The sequence below is a fragment of the Lontra canadensis genome, unplaced genomic scaffold, assembly GCF_010015895.1.
Source record: "Lontra canadensis isolate GAN:19392208 unplaced genomic scaffold, GSC_riverotter_1.0 scaffold6, whole genome shotgun sequence".
NCBI classification, from domain to species: domain Eukaryota; kingdom Metazoa; phylum Chordata; class Mammalia; order Carnivora; family Mustelidae; genus Lontra; species Lontra canadensis.
Window position 1 is genome coordinate 12,032,044 of NW_022631000.1, and position 6,000 is coordinate 12,038,043.

A 6,000-nucleotide genomic window follows, 5' to 3' on the forward strand; every position below is an offset into this window, starting at 1 on the left:
AAAAGTTGTTCACCATATCGCAAAGGAGGTATGCATTCTGCTCTTGGACCTAAGGCGAAGCAGGAGACTCCGTGATGGGACAGAGGACAATAGACTTTTGGTCTATGACATAAAAATAGTTGACCCAACCACATCATTTATTCTCACAAGATCAAACAAAGCTATCGTGCTTACTCAGAATTCACTTCCAAGATCAACTAAAGAGCTACTTGACTGAGCCAAAGAGGGCTTTCGTTTCACAGGATTTGGGGCCATAGTTCTTCTGAAATGTAGGCTGAGTTTTTCATGAACTCTCTGGACCATTCGCCACATTTCCATGGCTTTGTGGCCAAGGGGACAATCACAGGTTTCAATTAGATTAGAACACTGTTTAAAGGCTTGAACTTGGAGCCTGTAAGAGGTACCACTGTGGTTTTATGGGCACAGAAGATATTCTTAGGGCTGGAGAGAGAAGTCAAGATGGAACTGATGGAAGGGATGATAAATGATTGTGGTTTAAATCTTAAACTAATGGCAAACTGAAAAGGGTCAGACCAAGAACTATTATATATATGCTGTATGAGACCTCTAATCATTACATTTAGTTATTTCCTAAGCACTGAGTCCAGACCCCTGGATTCTTGAGAATTCTTGAGAATAGTTAGGCCACAGTCCAAACCCAGGATTTTTATATAAACTCAAGGAAAAGCACAAGATCTGAGCCCAGGTCACGATTAATCTTAAGAACCCTAGTTCTTCTTTCATGACCTCACATTCACATCACAAAGTGGATGTTTCTGTTCAAGAAGATGACGTGGTGGAACACTCTGGAACGAAATGTTTTTTCGTTTTGTGGTGGGTCAAGATTTTGTTTCTGTTTTTCTGAATCCTGCCATAAGAAAGTGTCCCCCAAAGAGATGTGATTACAAAGTGGTAAGAAAGTTTAGTGCTAAGCTAACGGTGGAGAAACAGAAGAAATTCCAACTGAAATGAAATGGTTTCTCTTCATGGAAGCACTAGGGCTACACAACTTCAGGCCATCTCATAAAATGAGTTCATGCCCTGGTGAAGTTTTTGTAATGTTCTTTATTGGCTGACTACAGTTTTTTACTGGGAGGTTCTGGGAAACGGAACAGGCTAACAAGTGGGTTCCAGCCACGAGACTTCTCTCTCGTGGCTTTCCAGTTCAGTGACCCTGTGCTACATCTGCCTTGGATCCTTAATCTGGGATAAAGATGCTGTCTGCCACATTAGTGCTGTTCTGCAAACCTTGGTGGACTAGCTCCCCAAAATATCAGACCCCTTATGGTTAAACTATATGTCTCCTACTCATTCTTCCTGCACTGCATGTGTGAAGAAATGCTATTTGGGTTCATTTCTCAAAAGTGTGGTGTAGGATGATGGAACTGGAATGACACTCGTGTCAAATGAGATGAGTGGAGCTGTGTGAAATCAGCTGGCAAGCACTCGAGTTCCTGAGAGGTGGGCTTTCCCAAGTGCATCCTAAACGGTCATGTTATGCTTGAGGGAATGAACAGAAACTGATAACATCAAATATCCTGGCAGGAAGTTTTGTTTTCTGTGGCATAGAACATGGCTGTCCCTCAAAATTCTGCTACCTTTCCCGTCTTCCTTGGCCTTCTGCCTCAGGTGGCTTTCTAGTATTTGCCATCACAACTTTGTCACTCACAGATGTCACCTTGGGATACATAGAAGTGAATTGGTTAGGTGATAAGTGATTTAGCTGGAAGGAAATTGACTCTAATTCCCAGGGATCATGAACAGCCCTTTACTACCCCAGGAGACGTACTATCTCCTTATCTTCTGGCTTCCCCGGCTTCCAACTAGAAATATTGACATTAAAGCAACTATATTGCTACATTCTTCCCTTAACCCGGAAGAATACAGTACAAAATGCTATTGATATTGTTGAAATTGTGTCTTAATATGCTATAAAAGTATTCTAAAAGAACTCTTTCAATCCTGCAGTGGTTACAGTGTTCTAGTCTTTTCTCTAACAAAACTTATTCTTAAGAATTTTCAGACTCGTTTCTAAGCCTATGTAGTTTGGATACAACATTTTTTTCTTCTCTTCACTGGGAACTCAATCCCACAGTCCGCTGAGATAACCCCATCCATAGTCAAGAGGCATTTTCCTATCTCATTCCTTCTGATCTCTACAGAAGACCATTTTCCCCTCTTGTCTCTTGGGTATCCTTTAGCATCTGCCGGTTACGATGAATAACAGAATGCTGGCAAAACTTACACAAAAAGGCACACGCATTCAGTGATGTCCAAATGCATTCTTATCATGGTGGTAATTGCCCCATACTGTTCCTGAATGCGTAATTCTGCCCCCACCCCCCACCACCACACACAGAATATGATTGGAACCCAGAACCGGGGGCCACCGCTTCATTCAAATAGTAGGAGCTCGCTCTCAAGCATGGAGGCCAATGAGACGCATAGCACTTTGAAGTCAAATAGACCCTCAGTCACTTTGTATATCTATAGTTTTACATTTGCTGTTAATTTATAGCACTAATAACACTGTGGTCACGAATCTGTGGTATCAATATGATAAATCTTAGATCATATTCTAGACACAGTGCTACCTTGCTGCTACTATACTTTCTGGCTTATGCCCCAGTATTAATAAGTATCACATACAGATTGTATATGCATTGTTCATACTGGATAATATGCCAACTGTAATACTTAACCTCACCGATCGGCACTTAGAAAACAGAGATTATCATAGTGAAAATACGTCTTGGTCAATTCAAATGACATGTGAATCTGAGAAATATTCTATTAGATATTATGTTTGTCCTCTAGGCTTGTTTTATATTACAGTGCATGCTGTTTGCTAAGTTAAGTAAAAAATAATAATAATAAACTATACCAATTAAAGGTTAGAGTGAAAATTTTACATATATCCTGCTTGGTACTCTGAAATGTATTTTGTGGCTTAATTATCTTATTCACACACATTTCACTTGGCTTTTTCCCCCCTAGGAAATCATTTTTCAAATATATTTCTCCTTCTTTCTTATAAACTGGATCACACTGCTTAATTCGACCTAAAACATTGTAAAACCAGATTACCTCATTTTAACTGTGAAAAAAAATTAATAGATATGATGACATAATGTCTTTTCTTATATTTTATTTGAACTACCTAAATAGGCTTAAACCTAACAATAAATATAAAACCTCAGCAGGCATTTTCCTTGTTTCTGTGTGCATTTTATTATGGGCCCACTTCTAATATTTTTTAAAGGCTAGAGGTTCAGCATCAGTAAGCTGTCTTTCATACGATATTGGATGAAGACCTATGGGAATTGGCTGACCATGCCCACAGTCCCCAAGACTAGCATGAAATGTGTGTGCAGCCTTGTCACCTGTGCCTTTCTGAGCTTCACCTCCAACCCTTTAGCTGTTTCTCGTAGACTTAGGCCAGGTCCCACTGACCTCCATATTCTTACCCAACCACCATCTCCAGCCCACATTACTCTGAGTGACTGCCAAATGCCTGGAGATAGAACAATGCAGAGCAGACTATGTATCTGTGCACACACAGAGTAAGAGTGGGTGTCCAGGCCCTGTTGACAATGAAGATTCCAATATTTTCCTTGTTCCTAATTGTTTTTAGTAGAATACCTGAACCTACTTAATTTTGGTGAATTTCTCTTTTTGCCCTATGCCTTACAAAAATAATGCATTGAGGTGAAAGTCCTGTGTATGAATTTAGTAGAGATGAAATTAATTCCATTTAATCATTCATTTCATAGAGTTGAATGTTACAACAGCTAATTAGGGATAATCACATTTCTGTTCAAGTTAATGTAGCAATTGAAGAACATGTCATGGTCAGATTTTTCACCTGTATTTCTAGTGCCTATAAACTACCATACTGTCCTCTGGTTGGCTTTCATATGCAGCATGTTCAGTCATTCCCACTTGGTTTTAATAAAAAATTACAAGATGAAGATAAGGCTGGATCTAAACATAGACAAAGCAGGTAAAACCTGCATGGGGTAATTGCAAAGACTTCACTGGCCAGCCTCAAGTTCTGGACATACACTCGGGTTGAGACATTACTCATGAGAATGGAGCTAGTGTATTATGTATCAATGAATATTTCATATCATAACTGGGTTCTGAATGTTCTATTTAGCACAGAAGCTATGGCAACAGGCATTTCAGAGATGCACAGTCCTGTGTTTCTTCTATCCCAACTCTAGCACGTTCTGGCTGTGTAACTTTAGGCAAACTAACATCTAAATATATAGGATATAGGACTAATCACACCTCCTCTGATGGGTTAACGAGAAGTCCACATAAGAAACTATACAGAGAGCATTTTAGCCCAGAGCCTGGCACTCAGTAAATTCTCAAGAGTAGTTCTTAGTTGGAGACCTTCCACCCACTCCTCCCAGTACCTGGCATAATACCTTCACCATGGCTAACTTCTAACTCTTGTGTTGATTGGCAAATGATTTAGCAGAAACTAGTTCATACAAAGGGGTGCAAATAAATTCAGACAGTGAAAGAGAAGTTGCATGATCACTGGACCAGCTCTGCTTGGCTCAGGGAGTGAGTGGGGTTCACGCCACTGGTGGTATGCCAGATGATGTGGGGTGGAAAGTGGCCCCATCCTTGAATAGCATTCATGTCATTAATCATTTAATCATTCTGGCTGGTAGAGAGGAAAGTCTCAGCTGAATGATGAAATCCCCATAACCCTTGTCTTACCTAGCAAAAATTTTTAAAAAGGCAGTAGCCTCCAGGTAACATTTAATACCATTTTGTTTGCATTGTATTAATTCTATGGTTACCTTCTCTTTATGGCAAGTGATACTGGGTTTTTCAACAGTGATATAAAATTTCCTTTCAAAATAGATTTTTTTAAAAATACCGCTGTGAAGCTATGGGAATAACCTTTGTTTATGATCCTTTCCAGGTTGGAAAAAACTGCTGTTGATTCTACTGCACACTTTGGTCAAGAACTGGGTCTGGCTGTGCTCTTTCTGAACATCCTTAACTAAAGAAATAAGTATATAAACAAACTATTTGAGACAGAACATCCTCTTTTTTCACTCTACATGCCTCCTGTAGAAGTCCATACCCCGACCACCCTCTTTCCCAGCCATCCTGTGTGGCAGTGTAAAAGGGCAGGATAGAGGTGTCCTAGTCACTTGGTCCTGCTGACAGCCACGCCCTAGGGTTACACACCGTGCGGACAGCAAACCCCACTTCTTCAACTTGGGAAGTGAGTCCTTCTCTATGAATCCCTGAGGTTAGCATGCTTGGATGTCCCAAATTTTTGTTGTGTATGTGCATGTGTTTTCTTCCCCCAAAGGAATTCTTCTTGATCAGCAGTATGTTTCTTTGTTTATCCCTCTGCAAATCTGCTAACTGGGACTGAAGGAATGTTATTATTTTTAAGACTTGAAACCTTTCATTCTCAGGGAGGGTAGAAAGTTGCAAGGGAGGTACAGTGGCTAAAGCCCATGTGCCTCAAACCTCACCCAGGACGGCCTGGGCATGTGCCAGTTAAACAAAAGTGCTAGTCAGGCCAGGCTGTTTACACAGCTGGGCAGTGTTTTTGGAGAGCATGGTGGGGAAGGGGGACAGAGGAGTGTCAGCCTCTGTCCAGTAGCATCATGCAACTGAGAGAAGCCTTAGGCAAGCAGATGGCTTCAATCTAAGGGGCCTGGTGTCTAAAGAATGGGATTTATCCTCTGGAAAAAGTCTCCAAGAAGCAGAGCTCTCATTGCAAAAGGGGGCCACTGAAAGCTATTCATTGTTTAACCTGAGAACGTCTCTGCTTTATGGCCTAAAGTCTTTCCTGCTTTGATCCTTAATGGGTGTTTGCTCAACCTGGGCCTAGCAGTCTCATTTCTAGGCTTCCATGAAGTGTCAGTAGATCTGGAAGAAGACATTCGATTGCCTTTTGCAAAAGCTTCCCCCTCCTCAACAACCTTGTGGGCCTAGAACGAACTTGCCATACGTCAG